The 522-nt window shown below is 38.1% G+C and overlaps 1 pseudogene; it reads right to left on the bottom strand.

Annotated features, from left to right (window-relative positions):
- Positions 1-20: 20 nt before the first annotated feature.
- Positions 21-509, bottom strand: LOC105458159 (annotated as a pseudogene).
- Positions 510-522: the final 13 nt, after the last annotated feature.

Below are 522 nucleotides of genomic sequence, written 5' to 3'. Positions count from 1 at the left end.
AGACAGATAAATAATATTGATTTTTCCGCTGTTAATTTCTTATCACTTGCGTGCTTTTTGGGAAAAGGTCCTCCGGTGTCCGAAGAGGCGCAACTTTCTAGACCAGCTTTGCTACCTTTTCCACCTTCCTAAAGAAATAAGTCATTCATAATCTGAATATTCGTCGTGACTTTCTAAAAGCAACTTGCCAGCTTCCTCGTTTAAAGCAGATTCCGGATTTGGCACTATCAGTAGACATTTTACGGTCTAAACAATGCAAAAGAGAGAAACATAAGGATAAGCAAGCGTTTATGATATACAATGTATTTCAATGACTTGCCAATAATATATGTTGTATCCCAAGATCCGGTTTCCAATCCTTCTTCAAAGTGTTAACGCATATTTCGCCATTCTTTGCTACATTAGGATGAAAAATTGTTTTAAGGAAGTAAGCCTTCGGCGTTCCCTGTGGAAAGTTCTTTCCAAAAACTAATTTTACTCTAAGAAACCACCGGCATATGAAGTCCCCGCTGTTGGAAAACA

The sequence above is a fragment of the Wasmannia auropunctata genome, unplaced genomic scaffold, assembly GCF_000956235.1.
Source record: "Wasmannia auropunctata unplaced genomic scaffold, wasmannia.A_1.0 LD334587.1, whole genome shotgun sequence".
Lineage (NCBI taxonomy): Eukaryota > Metazoa > Arthropoda > Insecta > Hymenoptera > Formicidae > Wasmannia > Wasmannia auropunctata.
Note: the sequence above shows the minus strand (reverse complement) of the source record. Positions and strands in the feature narration are given on the sequence as shown.